This window comes from Cygnus atratus, chromosome 3 (genome assembly GCF_013377495.2).
Source record: "Cygnus atratus isolate AKBS03 ecotype Queensland, Australia chromosome 3, CAtr_DNAZoo_HiC_assembly, whole genome shotgun sequence".
Classification (NCBI taxonomy): domain Eukaryota; kingdom Metazoa; phylum Chordata; class Aves; order Anseriformes; family Anatidae; genus Cygnus; species Cygnus atratus.
The window spans coordinates 40,175,241-40,195,333 of NC_066364.1; the positions used below are offsets into that span (position 1 = coordinate 40,175,241).

General features: G+C 35.8%; 1 long non-coding RNA gene across 2 annotated transcripts in view; it reads right to left on the reverse strand.

Moving 5' to 3' along the window:
• Window positions 1–4,212: 4,212 nt before the first annotated feature.
• The window catches only part of LOC118254357 (uncharacterized), a 46,340-nt gene continuing 30,459 nt past the window's right edge, over window positions 4,213–20,093 (reverse strand). For both annotated transcript variants that reach the window (XR_007708126.1, XR_004780660.2), the window contains exons 2-4: window positions 17,359–17,498; window positions 15,491–15,608; window positions 4,213–4,257 (exon numbers count right to left, since the gene is read on the reverse strand). This is a non-coding gene — a long non-coding RNA (uncharacterized LOC118254357). The remainder of the gene's footprint in view (window positions 4,258–15,490; window positions 15,609–17,358; window positions 17,499–20,093) is intronic.

Consider the following 20,093-nt stretch of genomic DNA (forward strand, 5'->3'; position numbering starts at 1 on the left):
TGGTAAATATGCACTAGTTGGAATGATGAATGACTGTTTTCACGTTCCTAATAATGCCCTTGAGTGGGCTAATTGCTGCTCTGAAAATACGCCAGAAAGCATGTGCTGTTTCATTCTCATGGGAAAGATGTAGTGTGCACATTTTTGATGCTGTTATGATTATTATTATGGTCAGCATAGCAGCAAGACTGTGTAAATCCTTACAGGAAAGGGTCTGCAGTGTTTAAGTGTGTATTTATTTATGTACGTAGGAGAAGAACAGTCCTCATTCTATAGTATGTGCTATCTAAAAAGTATTACATTCTTCTGACTTCCCTATGGAATGGTTAATGATCAGCCTAAGCAATGAACAAGAAATAGGGTTCTCTAAACAGTAACTTTCTCCTTGATCCAAATTAGACAGAATTTTATTTCTGTGGAATGTGTACAGCTTGGTCACTGACCTAAGTTCAGTCATCTAAAATTTGACATCTATTTTGAACTTATACATTTTGGCTGCTCATCTATGGTCACTGAAGAAAGAGAATGACATCTCTTGAAGCAGACTTATGCCACCTGTCTGAAATACTGAGATGGTTACAGTGTGCGAATAACCTTTGGAAGTCCCTATTTCTCTCCAGAACTATAAAGTAACCTAGAAAACTTGTGCATAGTATATTGTGTGTGTATATATATATATATATATTTTTTTTTTTTAGAAGGCTGAAGTTACTTGGGCTGAAAATCAATAAAAAGAGCCTAGCAGCTCCAGAAAAGATGAAAGTAGTCATGGGAGCCATGCAACCTCTTCTTGACAGCAGAGGGTGGCACCTGAGTTAGTGTCCTTAGCCCTCCCTTCTAGCCAATGAAGAGAAGAAAGTGCTTCTGAGGTGCAGTTCACTTCCTAGAATCACAGAATTATAGAATATCCTGAGTTGGAAGGGATCCATAAGGATCATCGAGTACAATTCCTGGGTTCTCAAAGAACCACCAAAAAAATCAGACCATTTTGAGAGCATTGTCCAAGTCTTCTTGAACTCTGGCAGGCTTGGTGCTATGACCACTGTCCTGGGGAGCCTGTTCCAGTGCCCAACCACCCTTTCAGTGAAGAATCTTTTCCTGATATCCAACCTGAACCACCCATGTCACAGCTTCAAGACATTTCCTCAGGTACTACTGCTGGTCCCCAGAGAGAAGAGATCAGTGACTGCCCCTCTGCTCCCCCTCATGAGGAAGCTGTAGGCCACCATGAGGTCTCCCCTCAGCCTCCTCTTCCCCAAGCTGAACAAACCAAGTGACTTCAGCCGCTCATCATACGTCTTCTCTCCATACCCTTCACCATCTCTGTAGCCCTCCTTTGGACACTCTCTAACAGTTGTAAATCTTTCTTAGACTGTGGTGCCCAGAACTGCAGAAAGTACTTGAGGTGAGGTCACACCAGCGCAGAGCAGAGTGGGAAAATCACTTCCCGTGACCAGCTATCAATGCTGTGCCTGATGCACCCCAGGGTATGGTTGGCCCTCCTGACTGCCAGGGCACACTGCTGGCTCATGTTCAGCTTGCTGTCAACTAAAACCCCCAGATCCCTTTCTGCAGGGCTGTTGTCCAGCATCTCATCCCCCTGTTGCTCCTTCCCACGTGTAGAATACAGCACTCGCTCTCGTTAAAGTTCATATCGTTCATGATTGTACAGCTATCGAATTTGTCTAGATCTCTCTGCAAGGCCTCACCACCCTCTACAGAGTCAACAGCTCCACCCAGTTTGGTATCATCTGCGAACTTGCTCAAAAAACCTTCAAATCCTACATCCAAGTAGTTTATGAAAACATTTCATCCTAAATTAGTTGTCTGAAATGCTCCAAAGATATTGTGACGTAGAACACCTATTTCCTTTTATATAAGGAGCCTAGGGACATTAGTAGTCTGTGTTGTTTCAAGTTAAGTGATGTAAATTAGCTTTTGAAAGTGTAATCCTTATCACCAAAATACAAATGAAGGATTTAATGTAGTGTTATCAAGACTAATAAATATCTATTTATGCCTTCTTTGTTCACACTGGATGAATGTGGAGAAGTAGTTTCAATGGGCTACTTGTATGAGAAACTATTCACTTGCTATAAGAACAAGATAACAATGCAAGCCAGCTTTGTATTGCATAGCAATGAGATTAGTTTTGTTGGGAGAGGAGAAATAATAAAAATGGTGGCACTCATTCTGTTATTAATGTTGCTTTGTGGCTACCATGCTTCAGACCACATGAGAGAATAGCTGAATCACTGTGGTCCCTAGCAATCTATGCAACAGCAAAATCCAGTGTTTTATTGAAGCTTGCAACATTGTGTAAAGACAAATAATTAAATACAGTTTGCTGTTTCTCCATTTTTCCCATTAAGGTTTCTCAGAACTGCCATTCTTAGTAGAATACTGCTAATAGGGGAAAGCTCATGGAAATAATAACTTGTAATGGTAGAAAAATCCCCAAACTCTACTAGTATTTGAGAAAAGCAATCTGAGGAAGAATTTCTTCCTAAGAAAAGAAATATAGCCAAATGCCAGGGAGAAATACATAATTAGAGCAAGTAAATATGGAAATCTTTTCTTTTCTCTTTAGGAGAATTTGTTATTGATTCCTTTCTCTCTCTGAAAGCTCCTGTTTCCCTTTGCTTTTTAATTTGCCTGAGTGATTGCACAATTTTTATTAGCAGAACATATGGTGACTACCTGACCCTGTGTATTCAATCAGGCAGAATCCAGCCAGAGAACCAGTCATTGCTGCACACTAAACTGTTTCTGAAAATGATCATTTGATGTGACCATTTTTCTTCTGGGTCTCTGTTGCTGCTGTCAATAACCAACTTAGCAAAATATTCAAGACTATATTTATCTGTGGGGGAATATGTCTGCCTTTTTGCTGGATATCTGCTGCACAATATGTCTTAGGGCATGAAAGGGTGTCGAGACTGCCAAGGACTAGATTATGTGCACATTGTACAAACCATACCATTTCCTTAACTCTTCCATGGCCTGCTCAGCTATAGAAAAGACTAAGACCATTGTACTTAACAGAGATAAAGATGTCTTAAGAAAATTAAAAGGTGGTGGGAAAGATTTTCACACTCTGGAATCTCAAATCTTTTTCTGCCCAGATCAGAAAAATATGTTTACTGTTGGAGACTTGCTGTTCAAGAAAAGGTTTTTAAAATATAACATTATATTCTCAGAAATGGCATTGAAATGAAAGCCAAGTTTTGAATTTGAAAAGTGCGATGATTCTTCTTTTAAACATATCTAAAGTATTCTTTCCACCTTCCTTGTGCATAATTATTATTTATAACAATAACCTGCCATGGCTCTAGAGAGACTAATTCCAAAAAGAAAATACAGTGGGGTGATTAAGACTGCTTCTTGATTTTACCACATTCAAGGCCTACTTTAAGTCAGACAATTTTTTTCAAATCCTTCTTTTCCTGCAGTTCCTTGATGGCAACCGTACCTTTGATTTCAGTGGGGTTTAGCTGCCTGGACTTTTGGCCTTAGTCAATTAATTTTATGAAAGGATATTTTCTAACTGAGAGGAATCATGTTGACATCTTTACTTTGTGCTCACAGAATGATATTTCCTTTTTCATGCCAATCTTCCATGTTGACGATGGGAGAAAAGAGCTTATATACAGATGACATACAAACTAAAACTACTCTGTATCTTTTCTTTTGGTTCTGTTTTGATGGGAAAAGGCTTTTCTTAGGCATTTGCACAAAAAGGAAATCAGTATGTCTATGTTCTGGCTCTCTATTCAATTATCTAATGCCATTCAAATATCCTGTAGTTGACAAAGACACATAAAGGCTTGTGTATCTTGAAGCTGTTCATACCAATTCTTCTGCATCGTGTCTTTAATCTGATCTAAGCAGGAGTTCTTTCTTCTCCCTCCAAGAAGAGCTACCAGCATGTACAGGTGGTACACAGCAACAGTAACTGTTGGCATTAACTTTGAGGATTCAAAAGACATAACTTTGCTGATGAGTAAACTCAAAGAGAAAGCTACAGTGGCTCCAGCTTGCCTGTGGACAGCACAGGCAATGGAATGAACCCCACTGATTCCTCTGAGATTTTTTTTTTCGGTTTTATTCCATAATTTGCAGCAAACACTTAAAAGTAGATTTTTTTTTTTAAACATATTTGTATCATTGATGATACGGAAATAGATTTCAGCAGACGTTTTACATCCTCTTCAATGATCTTCCACTAAATCTGTGACCCATTTTTATCCAGAAATCCTAGAAATGATAAAGATAAAAATGGTATAAAATTATTCCTTTACAAACAATCCCTTGGCAGTTAGAAGACCTCCTTCCTTCCTCCCCTCCCTTCTGTATTTCTCCCCCTCAAACCACTGTAATGTAATTTTTTAAAATTAGATCATCTACAGGTCACCTACTTACATGTTGACTGCAGCAGTTTTTTGTTGTAGACATTCACGTACCTTTGTTATGCCTGGGCATTCAAGAGTTTTTTCTGGTTTTGCTTTTGTTGTTGGTCTTTTCCCCCCCTTTACTTTGTATAGTATTAATTACACTATTATTATTATTATTATTATTATTATTATTATTATTATTATTTTAAAGCATGCAAGAAAAATGACATTATGTTAGAGTGACTTTTCTCAATTAAATCAAAGGTATCAGATAAGATTAAGGAAAATGCTTGCAAAGCTCTGGTCCAATAGAATTAGCCTCTTCATGTTAAATAAGCTTTAAGAAAAAAAAGTCCAAATGATCTCACTTGTAATATTTGTTGAATACAAACACAGATTATATTTGAACAAGCAAATAACAACATGATCCTGATTTTCCCCTAAATAAACAGAAAGAGATAATATTTTTTCATGCCTGTACCTATAAATATATGCTTATGGCTTATACAGAGTAAATAAATCAGTAGTTTAGGACTGAGCTTAATTCTGCTCTCATAATTTTTAATGCTGCAGTGAATTCAGTGAAATTTCAGTGAAATCGAGATTCACTGGCTGATGAGAAGAATTAGGCTTGTTGGTCTGATGAAATGAATTTGAATTGCAGGCATTTAACCAAGACAATTTCATTAGTGATTAAAAAGCATACAGAAAACTGAAATATGGAGCATAATGGTCAATAACTCAAAGTTTTGGAATGGATTTATGGATGATGTTATTTCACAAACTTTAAAGGTATTTTAGTTCTTTTTCTTCCTTGTTTCCTGTGGCTCCTTACAGGCATTTTCATGTGTGATAGAGTAAATATTTGTTACTGTCTTTGGTGGGCAGATAATGATAAGTTAAAACTGACCATTTTTAAATGAAAAAAGTTAATTTTAACTTGCCTCATCCTATTAACCTGGTTCCCCATGAATACAAAATGGCTGAGGGAGTGGTGGTGTAGGAGAATAAATATAAAGCAGTGATAATAATACAGTCTAAACTCTGTGAAAGTGCAGAGCACCTCTGGCTCAATGAGAAGGAGCTCCTCTTAGGCACCTTCTGCTGCCAATAGAGAGGGACTTGTCCACACCCAGAGTCTAATTTACCCACCCTGAATTGCCTTCTTTAAGCTTGCATTGAAGAAAACAAAAACAAAACAAAGCTACAACAACAACAACAACAACAATACACCAATAAAGGTTTTTTGTCCTCCAAAGTAGAATTATGGCTGTTGTCTGGAGCTGCAAAAGGATGCGGCCCTTCCTGCACATTCATGCTCAACCTTTCAGAAAGCATGCACAACCTCTCTTTGCTATTGATTAATGCTGTCAGTGTTATTCTGTCTGCCTAAAGCACGGGTGTAGTAAAGAAGAGCCAAATGGTCTTTTGCATTTCATGCTTCTGTGGGACATCCCCACTGCCTCTACTGCACCATACTGCACCAGATGACTCTTCTGGGGTGTATCTGAAAGTGGAGGCAGTGAGGAAGCCACAGTGATTTGTCAAATTGGAGAGTAGACAAGCAAGTGAGTAGAAAAGGCATGGGTAATGGTGAACAAAGTATACTTTCTCATGTTTCTGACAAAGTGAGTTTCAGTATAATTATTCATATGAATACTTTGTTGGAATACTGCTGTTGCAAATTTTCTCTTGCATATTTTATTGGAGTAGTGACTTATAGGACTGAAACCTGGAAGCAGTCTTCAGTCTAACTGACAGGGCTGCAAGTTGGGCTGTTTTTCAGCAGAGGGGGCAGAGAAGCAAAAGCAGAAGCATCTTCCTTTGTTACTTCAGAACAGCGTTAACATGTCCACCCAGATTTCCCCCATGCAGACCAAGGACTTTCAGTAAGTTTCAAAAACTCCTTCACACTATGTGAGGTGCATACCCATGGAGCTACTGTCATTGCTTAACCATCCCACATATCAGGGAAAAAACTGTTGCACATGGAGATATTTTCAATGATCTGTAGAAAGTCCATGCAGCTGATTCCATTTTGTACAGTGAAACTACAATCTCTACTTTTGCTTAGGGCCACTGATGGTCACTGTGTTGGGACAGACTGTGACCTTAAGGAAAGACACTACATTATGATTATAATTCCCTGCTAAAGATTTCTCCATGCTGTTATTCCAGACAGATGTTTGTCTAACCTACTCTTAAAGACCTCCAGTGGTGGAGAATCCCCAGACAATCTATTTCATTGCTTCATTATCATTACTGCAGGAAAATTTCCTAAATTGCATTTTTATCATAATTGCTTGTAGTTACAAGTAACTGATTTCCAGAATGCGAAATGTGTAAATAAAAAGGACTGTTCCCTTCATAAGTCCTCCATTATCACTTTCTGACAATTTTAAATGAAGCACTGACTGTATTTGAGGAAATGTTCATTCCAGAAAATGTTTAAACTAATGTTGTAGTTATCTCTGCTTAATTTCTTGCACAAGACAGGAAAAATTATATCACAGTTTCCAGTAATTCAATGCCGTATGCCACTCAAATAGTACAAAATGGGCAGATACTGGCTGTGAACATGATCACATAATTCATGGAGGAAAGCTTTCTGATGGTAAATATGTGAAAATCATTCATATGGGTATAAGCATTTGTAGAACCTCAGCCTGTCCTCTGTTTTGGCATGATGTGGCAGAATTTCATCTTGCAATAAATTGAGTGCATTGCTTAGTTTAAGGTTGTTATAAAGCTACTGTTAAGAAAATGAGTCTTCTCACTCAATACTTTGGTAACTGTACCAAGGAAAGAAGAAAGAATACTGTGCACAGCTAAATATATACCTGAGTCCAAACTGGATATAGAATGCTATCATTCTAATTAAGCAACGTTTGCACTTTGCATAAATGTAATTGCCTATAGGAGTAAGGCAATAGGAAATCAAGACCACTAGAAATCTGTCTCTCTAGATGCATTATAATTCAATGAAGTCCAACTGTGAAAATTTCTGAATTTCCCTAGCCCTTAACAAAGAATTTGGAGGAGTAAGTTCTGTAGACATCTTCTAATTGTAAAGACTAATGGAGCCAGCATTGAATGGGGGTTGGTTAATTAAGTTAATGCTTAATTTACAGGTTATCAAACCAGTAGGAAGTATTTATGCATCAGAAAGACACAGTATGGTTATATATATATATATGTATATATATATATTTCAAACTACAAATGAAGAAAGTTCATAGAAAGACTATATCCAGACTTTTTTTTTCTTTTATTCTTTTTTTTTTTTTTTTCATATTTACAACAGTATAACAGTATTCACATAATACAAAAGTTCATATGGGGCCTATCATCTATGTTAAAAAGCTGACTCTAGGATCAGTGGGGCTGCTGGTGACTGTGAAGTATAAATAGATTCAGAAGTAAATGAGTAGATTATGCTATCTTAATTTCTGATCTGTCTAGTTATTATTAAAGTAGAATGTGATTGGATCTCAAATATAGAATTAAAGGAAAATCAGCAGCACTGAATAAATCTCTAATGATCGCAAAAGTTTTTTCCTAGAAGTAATTTTGGAAGAGTAGAAGAATTTCAGGGTCAAGTCATGCAATCAAATGAACTTAATATTGCAGTAGAAACATAATCTTTGGGATATAATATAATATAATAATTATTGCAACACTTTACCAAGAAAATGAAAAAGAAAAAAAATATGTTGCATATGTAAAGATGCATACTGGACAGAATGTCTAAATGGCAAGCATTTTGTCCCTCAGGGACAAAAGGGAATAGAATCATCACTAATCCAATTGACTTTTTTCTTTCCTGTTCCAGAAATGACAGTTTTTGAAAATAATCTAAAAAGAGAATAAAAGCTATTTGCAAAAGAAAGCATGAGCAATTGGAAAGAGAGAAAAAGAAAAGCATAATAAAACCAGAAATATGCTAAATCATACCACAATTTGTGCATTACCTTTGCAACACTACTTCATATAACAAAATTTCTGACAACAGTACAGGCCAATAATTAACCTTTTCTTCTTTATGACAGAGTAAGCACTGTAACCTCTGCAATATTACATGATTATTTCATGTAACATATTCAAGGTTGTTGAAAAGCATCTTACAATGAAGGCTCTAAAATCCATAAAGTATATTGATCAGAATGAAAAGAAAAGTCTGTTTGCAATTCTTGCATGATCTTATTTCCCTTGTGCAAGGGGAGTCAAGGTGTAAAAGGAATGAAAACATCCTCTTTTCTTGGTTGGGAATTTCCCTTCTGGGTGATTCTCTAGGCTATATATAGCAACTTCAGCTAGCCCCATAGTACCTTATCATTCCTGATGCAATTTTGGGGAGTCACCATATACCTACATATGTTGATGTTCTGTAGCATGAATATTTGGGGAGAAATTTAACATTTGCTGTTAGTTCACTACTTCTGCTTTAGCAATAGTTATGTATAAACCTGGAATTCTGATTTTATACTCAGATCTTTCCATCAACCATTCCCGATAGATTCAGAAGTATTATGTCACATCACTGTACAAAGTAAGGGAGTCTTACTGAATTCATAAAGGTAGTTGAAGAGATGCAAGGGAGATTGAGGTTAGGCATATTAACAGGATTCACCCACTATGGGTTTTTCAAGCTTAGCAGAAAGAAATGCTTGGCTTATGTAGAAACATTGATAAGCATTTCTGGTAAGCTTGATCTTAGTGACTTCATAAAGGGCAGACAGTGTTTCAGTGAGTGATCTCTGAATGATCTTACGAAACCTGGACCCTCAATTCTGTGGTCTAACCACCTGGAAAATACTATATCACATGGAACAAAGTCATACACCAAATCAACATGACAGATCTGTAGTTGTTCAAAGGAAGTTTTATATTTGATCTGGATTTAAGCTTATCTATAAATATGGAGGCACAAAGGCAAAGAAGACTGACAAAACCCCAAGTTAGAAGTAATCGCTTCTGATGCTCTTGATCACCTTCTGCATCAGAAACTCTTAATAAGTATTTGGTTGCACTACTGCAGCATACTGCCAAGGTGACCATCTGTCAGTTAGCTTCCAGGGAAGCTACAGAAATTCTCTAGTAAATGAGGATTATTATTATTATTATTTTAAATTAGGGAGGGGTTTCTTTATAAACATCTTTAACTTACCTGATGACTTTACAGGCTAAATTATTAATTGGATAAGAATTCTTAGCAATAATAATATCAATTCTCATCAGATATAAAACTCATGCAGGGATCGAATTATGAGGGTAAAAGCTATCATGGAAACTTGAATCAAATTTATTAGCAGATGTTCAGTGATGCAGAAGAATTATACATGAATAATAAAGTGCAATGCTAGCTGAGAGCTCTCAATTTCCTTCTTTTCCCAGGAAGTACCTTTTAATGGAGGTCTTTTCCCAAAAGCTTTACACTGCATTGAATTATAATTAAGCCATATTAAGAAAACATTCAAGTGACAATGATTTACAAATGATCAGATGAGTTGGGGCTTAGCTTAGGGCTTTACTGACTAGAATGATTTCTCTGTTTTGACCATATGTCTGTTAAGAAACTTGATTCAAATGCAAAAGCTATTATGGAGATTTTTGAGATAATTAAGGAAAAAGAAATTTAAGGTGTTTCCTGAAGTTTTCTCTTGCAAATAAATAAATACATTCATTATTTAGTTAACTAAAGCATTGTGTAATTATCAAGGATCAAGAACCAAAAAGTTCATAGCAAATGTAAGTATCTAAGAGTGTAATACTTTTTTATTGCCTGCCTGTCACAGTCAAGGACACCTTTTTTTTTATGACCTATTTAACCAATCCAGCAGAAAAAAATAGTGGCATGAATTGTAATAGCTGAAAGCCACACACTTTCACCTTCATTAAAGATATTTCCATTGTCATGCCCCCCCCTCAATGAAAGTGAACCATGGTTTCTTTTTGTCTCTGAGATAAAATGTACCTCCTCAAGACAATCTTTATTTCAAGTAGCAGCATGAGACTAAATCCCTCTGGTCAGGAAACTTAATTTATCACCCTCAAAAAGGGGTCCTAAAGAAGTACAGAGATGGATGGTGACATCTTAAAGGCTAATAGACTGAGGGCTAAAGATGTGAGTTAAGACTAATGGGTGCAAATGCAAAGATACGGTTTCTTTCTGCCTGAGATTTTATGTCTGTTACCACTGAGTTTCTATGAGACAGGACTCAAATATCTGAGGTATAAGGAAAGGTAAGAAAATATGGGCAACTAATTTAGTCACCTAACATTGTCATGTCAAGTTTAAAGGGTGAGTTTTTGGCAGGTTAGATTCACTCCTTTACCTCCAGTCTACCTCCTGTAAAGGTATTGAACTTGATACTTGAAGCAAAGGGAACATTCTGGTAAATCAGTATAATCATTTCTATGCACGGCTGTTTCCTGATCCTCCAGCCACACCTATGTCCATGTCTGGCACCATGCCTGGTGTCCTGGTGCAGTTTCACCAGCTAGAGACAGGGTATTTACCATTTTCTTTTTCTAGTGCATTGCATTCATTGTTTATGTGCTGAGTTCAAGCACAGGCTCTACAGTTTGACAAATAATTGTGAATTCATATGTATGCTGCATATGCTGACAATGTGTTTACAAAGATCCTGACACATTTGGGGACCTTTAATATCTAAGGTCTGATGATGCTTGACAGGGGGTTGCATTTCTAAAGTACCTCAACTGGATTCTAAACCAGCCTTATTTCTCTTAAATTTGCTTTATTCTAGGAACATCTTATAGCAAAATAGTCCATATAATAATCTTTAATGTCTCACTGGTGATCTCTACCGCTAAAAGTGAATATCAAAATACCAGATCAAAGCAGCTAAATTATTCAGGCAAACTTATTACAGGAAGATTCATATTCTTTAAATTTGCCATCAAAAGTCATTTCGGGATATATAATTGCACATTTTGTTAGCTTTCTTCTTAAAGATGTACTCAAAATTCACTGTCTGTAAGAAACAGCTAAACTGGAAAAACTTAGAGTAAAAGAAAAAGAAAGCTAAAGAAAACTCCATCTTTAATACCTCAGTTTTAATTTATATAAATATGATAAGGATGGATGAAATGGATAAATGACATAAGATTGTGGCATACCTCTTACTTCTGGCTATATATAAGACTGAAGATATCTTGAAGATATATGAAGATGTTGCCACAGCTCATCATATCACTTATGCAAACCCACTGTCTATTGAGAAGAGAATGTGTGCAGACACTCGACTCTCCCTTAGACAGAGTGCTGCCTCACGCTAGATTCATATCAGAAGATTCGAAATCACTGTATTTCCAGTTAATTGGAAGAAAGCTTAGTCTTTTTAATATCTGAATTCAGAGAATTGTAGAAAAACAGTTCTAGCAAGGGCTTTAAATTGTCATGAAGTCCATCCTCCTGCCTTACGACTGGACCAATGCCTATAGAATTTGTCTGTGATAACTGTGTTAATTGTGATAATTCTCAAATATTAGTGCAGTTTTGTTTGGCTTTAATCAGAATGCACTAACTGGAATTCATGAATCCTTAGATGAGGAAAGACTGAATGATTTGGCAGTGTGTTAATCTCATATAAAACTTTGACCTTAAAAAATGTGATTTCCCTCACTGTGGTCACTTTTGATTCCACTTACTATTAGGTGTTATGCTAATATATAGTATACTAATTATAGTATACTAATTATAGTATACTAATATTTCAGTATTGTTTTATATTATTTTTTATGTTTATTGCTTTGTAGTTTTAATTATGCTATGTATATTTGGGAGGCTGTTTTCCTTCTACCTTGCATACTATAGATATGCTATACTGGGGTTTTGTTTGTTTGTCTATTTGTTGTTGATTGGCCTTTCAAAGTGTACCTGGAATAAATACGCTTTAGTTTCAAATAAATATATGACATATTATTTGAATTTTCAGCAGGAAAGCAATAAAATTTACAGCTTGGGATTGATGGGCAACAAATCCAGCAACAGATAGATGAATGTATCAATTCCCTATTAAAAGCAAAACTAAAGCACATGGCTGAAGGTCAGAATATGAATAGTCAGCATGGATAAGAGGCAGAAGTGATCATATAGAAGGAAAGCAGTTCCATATTCACATTTGAGAGTTGTAGAATAATTTCTGGCTGTTTCTAGTTATGTTAAAATTGCCAGTTGAGGTTCAGCAGCAGATCTCATGTAGCAGAAGCTCTTCTAGTGCAAAAATCAGTCTCAGAAAATAAAATAAAATGATTTTTGCTTTAGATAACTAAACAATGTCATCACAAAATGAACACTACTCCCTATATTAAGCATACATCTGGAAATGCTAGAAACAACTTTATGCAATCCAAAACTAGAAAATAAGTGGGTCTAACCAATCTGAATTTCTGCACAGCTGTTTGCAGTACTTGTGGTATTAGATTAGGGCAGCACATACTGCATGGTAAGTTAAGAGTACAATCCTGTCTGCTTCCTTCATAAATGGGAAGCACTTATGGAATGTCAAATTCAATAATTTCAAGGAAAGTCAAGCAACAAAACCAATGTGGGAAGCTGGAATGGTAAGACATCTTTGAGCTTACTTCTTTGAAGCAAATTTTCATTAGACCTGTTTCCTTGCTGATTCTGCAGTAACCAAGCAAAGTTACCTTACTACCAAATGTAGCGCTGGGAAGATTAATTAGATCTTTACAGTGGGATTCAACTCATATCTTTATCTCTTTATCTGTCTAGAAATTAGAAATGGGTCTTAGTTGCCCAGATGGGCATCTAAGTGTCAGATAGAGTATTCTGCCCAACCTCCCATTGTTCATCCAGAAGGATGCAATCTCTTATGTGCTCATGTGTTCTGGTGTTCTATGTTTCAGTTGTGTGCAGATTTCTGCAATACTGTAGGATTCACAAGTAGTCCTATGCCTTTTTTTTTTTTTAAGCCTCTAAATCCCATCCTTGCATCCCATCCTTGCATTCCACCCAAACAAAAATATCAGAATTTGTAGTAAAAGGGAAGTTGGCACCTACAGAATCATTAAGCAGGTTAATCACTCTTTGATTATGCCAACACCTCTGAATGACTGCACAAAGCAGGCAATTTTTGTAAGGCTGATATAAAAAAAGATGAATTTCTGTCTTAGACACAAAGGTGTTAATGAAATAACATTTACAAATGGAAGTGCATGAGGCTGTCTTCATTGTCCTCAGAACACACAGGTCTCTGCATTGTCCTCTAAGTGGAGAGTCTCCAGAGGGATGTCATTTTATTCCTGTATGTAATTTAAGATTGTGAATGATGAAACTTGAATATTTCACACTAAACTAAAATAGAACTTTCTAAGTCATTCTCTGTCTATGAAGTGTGTTTCGTTTTTTCGTGAAAAAGAGCTGTGCATCTGAACTTCTCAAGCTGAGAAAAGAACATAATCAATGTCTTCATCTCCCTGAACAAATGTTTCAAATACTAAATATTGTATAATTCTCGATATTACATCAAGTGTAGTTACTGGCAGTTCAGTTTCTGTTTGATTTTTTTTGAAGCTATTCCTGCATTTGTGAAAGGCCCAATCTGATAGTGTGTGACTAAAACGTATCAGCATACCAGTTTAAAGATGGGATTAAGCTTGACTGTTAGTCTTTGCTTCATCATTCCAATAGCAACCTGGAGACCTCTCTGTCAATTGCACTGAGTTTGGGTGATAGTGTTTTTATTTGCTAGGATTATTTGTTCTCAGGCTATTTTCTTGCTATGGCATCGGGGTATGGCTCCCTCCTTCCAGTGAACTAGTTTAACTCTCCTTTTCCTCCTTCCCTCTATATATAACAGAGTAGCAGAGGAAGAGAGAACAACATCCAATCTTACAAAAATTAAATCAGCATTACACCTCTCTCCAGGGAAAGCATCTGATTATTTCTGTGAGAGAGCAGAAAAATGAAAACCAGTGCAACACAACAAATAATTATCTGCAGAAAACAAGGAGAGCCTGTCCGAACCTTGAAAGGATTAAATTTGAGTTTGACCAGCCAGACTTTAAGTCTTCTCCTCCACTTACTAATGTAAGTTTGTCACCTTACAATGTTATCTAAGGAAGATTTTGTCTAACTAACCTATGAAAGAACTAAGATATTTTCTGTTAGATAAACAATCAGCAGCTATTTATAGTAGTGATAGTGGAGATTTTTCAAAACCTTTTTCTTCACTTTTCTGAAGATTACAGTAAAACAACAAAGATCTGAAAAGAGCAGATCTTCCTCAGGTGTTTGTCACATCTGTCAGACTTTTACATGTGTTAGTTGCTCTAGGTTTCAGAGATGATACTGAATACCATTGTGCATGCAGCTAAAATAAGTTTATAGCCCTAGAATTCTCACAACAACCTTAAAGAATTTAGCACCTCCCAAGTTTGAAGCTTAGAGAGTGGTTCAGCTGACCTGACATCAGCAGTCTAAACACAAATGTCTAGTACCATTTCAGATGCCCAGTTTACATAGTACATCTGCACAGATTGGTGGACATGACCCAAGTACCAATGTACAATTTAACACGAGCCCACACTCTTTTCAAGTGGAAGCTGGAAGCTGGAAACTGGGGCTTATGTAACATGGGGGAACTCAAGGTGCCTGAAATGACATTAGAAACTTATGTTTATGTGGCTAAGTCCCATTATATAGTAAATAATTAATTTAACTTTAAGGTAAGTTGCATTGCTCCACTTTCTGCACTGACTCTTTTATCTCCTCCAATTATACACTGAGCTTAAACATCTTGCACTGCAGTTAGTAGCTGTCTTAATCTTTAGGTACATGCCTGAATCAAGCATTGAATCTGACTTCTAGACTTGGCTTAAACCTGGAGAAGTGAAGAAATCAATACCAGCAAAAGTAAAGTTCACCAGTATCTGATTGATGTCCAAATTAAAATATTTATTCCAAAAGGAGTCGTGTAATCATAGCCATCCAAAAGATAAAAAGAATATATTGGTAGTTTAGCTTGTCTCTCTTCAACTAAATGAAATATACTTCTCTCCTCAACAATGTGGCAGATGCATAGATAAAAGACAGATGTTCTTGTTACCTTCTCTTCCAGACACCTCTTCTCAGGCATCTCACACACTGAAGAAATGCCGGGGACAAGCAACAGCCCAGCATAGCACCAAGGTCTCCATGAGGGAGATATTCATGTCCCTGTGCACCTGCAAGCAAGCCCGGGAGTTGGCAGAAATGAATTTTATAATGCTTCTGTTACGAGATAACCTTTGATAATCATCCTCCCAATTGCTTTTTCAGAATTAAATGCTGTAATTCCCTGGTTGACTTGAACACCCAAGCTGTACAGTCATCTAGACAAGGGAAGTGAGAAAGTACCAGCTTTAGTGGAAAGAGAAGAGAATGTCACAGAGGAAATGGAAAGAACTTGTTCTAATAAAGCTTAGCACCTGCACTCACAATGACATAGTACTGTGTGTTCAGCAGCTAGCACAGGTCTGCAGGATCCCTCTTTCAAGTACTTTTACACCACAACCTCTAGCTGGAGCAGACAATTCTCCTTAAGTCTGGCAATACTGGTAAACACAGGAGTGTGGAAAGAGGTTGGTTTTTGTTTGTTTTATTATTTCACCTTTTTTATGTTCCTATTGCTGTGAAAGCAAAATATATTGAAGTATAATTTCATATTACCATATTTCTATTTCTCACTCTCTCATTCAAACTGTTGAAATGCTGCACATACTCAATTCACTCAGATTAAAACAATATATACATAAAATATAGTTTTGTCCTTTAATGCTCAGGTTCAGGTATTTTATCCAATCTAATTCCTCCAAATTGAGCTGCACATTCTATTCTGTCAGTTCTACAGGGATTGGATTGTAACTCGCACAATATGACCCTGAATGGAGAAAGAAAAGAGTCTGAATCTGCTTATGTTGCTGAGAAACTTCTGAGACCAAACTGTGCAGGATGAGATGCCTGAATCCTTCCATAGCATTCCTTCTCTGTCGTCTTGAACTCTGGAACAGGAAGAGAGGTTCCCAAAGCAAGAAAGGGATTAAAAGGAGTCCTAGCATCATCTTACCTTTAAACAAAAATGTTGTGATATAATAGCACATCAGATTTTATTCTGCCTGAAAGCAACAATTACCTCTGTGGCTGAATGCAAAAAGAAAGGAAGTGTGGTACTGGCATTTGAAGGCCTAATGCTGTATCTTACAGCTCTTCCTAGCATTTGGACTTGTTCTAATTTTCAGATCTGAAGAATCTTTCACAGTACAGTGCTGCTTCTACACAGTATTTAATATATATATTTTTTTCATTTTAAAAGGAAAATGTGAAGCTTTTGGAATACATACAATCTACACGTTCAGGGAAAAATAAATCCAGTCTTTTCTTAGCTAGTACACTTCAAGAGCTCAGTCACAGAGTTTATGTGAGCTGCAGGTACTCACAACATCCAAAAACTGTTCAAAATCTCACTAGGCTGTGACTTAGGTGAACAAAGCACTTATTTGTATTGTCAGTGCGCAAAAATGTGAAGAAAACAGCATGTCAGTCCAAAAATTGCTAGAATTTCTTGTCTTGCTGCATCACAAATAAAATATTTATAGAAAGCTGATGTTTATTGTCAAAATCCAAAGTGAAAAATATTGGTACAGACATAATACAGACTGTGCTGTAATTTATCTACAAAAAATGATGATAATGGTTACCTGTTCCTCCTGGTTTGTACAGCTTAGGAGGAGGGAGAGATGAAGACACACTGAGGGCAAAACACCATTCAATTCTGCTGATTTGGTTTCACTTATGGACTTCAGATATTAAATGCAAATATTTGCTGAAGCCTGCAGATGTATGCTTCCGATATGTTGTGTTCAGAAAATGAAGTTAAAATAAGTCATATTACATACTTTCTGAAAAGTTGCTGTGCACAGTTGATTTTTCACTTACTTCTCAGATGTTGTTTTATCCCCTGAGCCCTCATCCTCCAGACCAAATATCCCTTAGATGGAACTGCTAGCGATTTGCTCATTCTGTTTTTCTTCTGATGGACTCTGAGTTGAAGAATGTCATACCACCCCAGTGTGCTGCTGAGATACAAATTGGACATGCTTTGAGACTAAGGAAACATTTCTTCATTTCCTAATCTAAATGTACTCTGTGCCAACTAGTATCTATTCAAACTCATTTACCAGCAAATAAAAGACATAACCTATCTAATGAAACAAAAAAGATCAGGGAATTAAAAAAAAAAAAAAAGCATTAATAAGAAAACCCTTAAATCATGATACACTGTAATTATAATTAATTAGTGAAGAAATTTTGTTTTCTGGAAAATTTTTCAGAATATGCACTCCTAATGAATAAATTTTTTTCAGCATTCCAAACAATGTAATCAGACTGAAAACATCAGTGCATATAACAGTTGCCAAATTGTTGTTTGCTGTTTTTCTTTTCTCACTACAACACTAGACCAAACAGCTTTTGGAGGCATTATGACACATTTGAAAGAAATTTAAGATTAAGACCAATACAAAAAAGAAGTATACCTTTGTGCATATTCACATGCATGCATCTCTTAATTCTTTAGTTTAAAAGAATTACTTCTCACAGCAGATAAGTATGGTTACTTTTAACCCATTCAATATTTATTCCTCTGTTATTCATGTATGATGGCATAAATTTAAGATCTTATGTTTTAAATTGATCCACTAAGTAATTTAGTTTAAATATTAAATTTAATTCAATATTTAATTTCATTTAATAAAAGTGGGCTCCCATAAATGTATGCATTTAACTGATATATATTGTGACTGTATAATTCTGAATAGATTAAATATTTAATAAAGAACACTTCCTTGAATTATTCAGTATGCAGACTAGATAACTGATATATTCTTTCAAAATAGTGAAAATACAAATGACACATTATAATAATAACATATTTCCAACCAAGAATATGTATAAAACACGTTGTTGGTTCATTTCCAGTCAAGCAAACCAATCTTTTCTTAGTGGAACCGACCATTGAGAATTCATGAAGAAAACTCCCAGAGCTATTGTAACTCTAATATAGCTCAAAAAAAACTAGGCTATTAGAATATGCAGAATTCTGTGGTGACAAAATGATTTTTAAAAAACTATAACAATATAATTTTCCTTTGTCTTCTGTGAACAGCTAAATGTTCAAAAGATTTGTAGTTAATGGTGGTTTAGTATTCTGGAGCAGATTCAAAGAGTGAAATAGAATCATAGTTAAAATCTCAAATCAGAAGATATATTTCATGGTGAAGTTGCATCAGAAGGAGACTTCAGAAGATTGCATATAGTTTAAGTGAACTTCATCACTCATATAATTTCAGGTGTATATGTCATATAAACTTAAATAAAGGAGAGAATAGTTAGCTGATAGTTTTTGTTTTTATTTTTTCTAAGAATGTGAATTAACAATTATAAGCATATATGATTGTGCTGAAGGACTTGTTGAATCAGTGAATGTACTTTAAAAATCATACATAATGGTCCCTCTCCTTTCTTATCAGTGGACAAGATCTGCTGCACTTCTGTCAGAAAATATCTTATCTGATTGCCAATGAAGACTGCTAAAGAAAACTTGTGATCTTATTTGCAGTATGACTGTACTAATGTTTGTGCCAGCAGAAATGACAAAGCATGAGGTTGATGCTTTGAGACAAGAAAGAATTGGGAGCAGTGCCCCTTCAGCAACAAAACTGTATCTTTATAAGACAGAGTCAAATTTTTACTCTGAAGAAAAGAGAAGTAGAAACTAACCAAGATGCTAAAGCTGATGCAGAATACCCTTATTGCTTAAGAATAAACTTGGTTATCTTACCTACTGTGAATTTTTTACTCTTTGAAATTCATGCTTTCAGGTAAACATTATTTTATTCTTGTACAGTAGTAAAAACAATGCATTCCCTATCCATGGTGAACGAATGGGCAGTATTACAGGTAGCAGCTCCCAGCCCTCTGCTGTTCAAAGCCCTAGGGGGTAGCAAGTTTTGCCTCTCTACTGTTGTATGCTCCCTTCTGTAAGCTGGCATCAGGGGGCACAGGGAAGGGTGATCTGTCCAGTGAATGCCAGCAAAACTGGTATTCAGTCAGTTAGGAGGGAGTAAGCCTGAAAACCTTTGATCCTCTGGGAGATTTTGAAGGTTTTGAAGATTAATTCCTCCTTTGGTTCAAAGGTATGGAAATGGACTCTGTGTTCTTTTTGTCTATAAAAACATGCTTTCTAAAGCAAAGTCAAGCTATTTCTATTATTGATAAAAATAGTAATAATGTTTTTCAGCACATACAAAACCAATTAAATCTGTGGAATTTCATGTGATGTACAGGTGGCAACTGTGAATATCTTTGTAACCTTAGTAACCAAATTGAGATAATAATTATGTATAAATGAGAAACAGCTATTGATGAAACTGTTCAACTAATTTTGTTCTCATTGGAACATATTTCTTCATACATTTTTGTAATAACAAAATGAGTTTAGGTAAGATTTTTGATGTCCTTAAGAGATTATTTTTGGCTTTAAAGTACTTGAGTTAGTAAATAAACTGATAGAAAGTTATAAATGGAACAATGGAAAAAGGAGATATTTTACTGCAACTATAAAATAGAAGAAAATTTTGCTACAAGAAAATAGAAAAAAATATGTTTTAAAA